General features: G+C 44.8%; 1 protein-coding gene across 1 annotated transcript in view; it reads right to left on the bottom strand.

The window, feature by feature from the left end:
• The window catches only part of Ubap2l (ubiquitin associated protein 2-like), a 68917-nt gene that overhangs the window by 47421 nt on the left and 20933 nt on the right, over positions 1-563 (bottom strand). The window lies entirely within an intron of this gene.

Genomic DNA, 563 nt, shown 5'->3' with positions numbered 1-563 from the left:
GCTGTAGCTCAAGTGGTAGAGCGCTCGCCTTGAGCTGAAGAGCTGAGGGACAGCGCCCAGGCCCAGTTCAAGCTCCACAACCAAAAAAAAAAAAAAAAAGAAAAAAAATTAAGCATTGTATTACCATTTACACTCTAGTGGAGAACAAACTAGTTTTTTTGGTCTGTTTTATGAGTTGTGTTTTTGTTTTTTTGCCAGTCTTAGGGCTTGAACTCAGGGCCTGGGCACTGTCCCTGAGCTTCATTTGCTCAAGGATAGCACTCTACCATTGGAGCCACAGTGCCACTTCCGGCCTTTTCTGTTTTCGTGGTACTAAGGAATGACCCAGGGCTTCATGTTTGCTAGGCAAGCACTCTAGCACTAGGCTACATTTTTTATGTAGCAGATTTAGAAAGACTAGGTTATTGGAGGCCTAGTCTAAAAACATATGTGGTTTAAAAATACATAAAACAGGGCTGGGAAGGTGGCTCAGTGGTACAGCGCTTGCCTTGCAAGCATTAGGCCCTAGGTTCGATTCCTCAGCACCACATAAACAAGAAAAAAGCCGGAAGTGGTGCTGTGGC

Source organism: Dipodomys ordii, unplaced genomic scaffold (genome assembly GCF_000151885.1).
Source record: "Dipodomys ordii isolate 6190 unplaced genomic scaffold, Dord_2.0 Scaffold26, whole genome shotgun sequence".
Taxonomy (NCBI): Eukaryota; Metazoa; Chordata; class Mammalia; order Rodentia; family Heteromyidae; genus Dipodomys; species Dipodomys ordii.
Note: the sequence above shows the minus strand (reverse complement) of the source record. Positions and strands in the feature narration are given on the sequence as shown.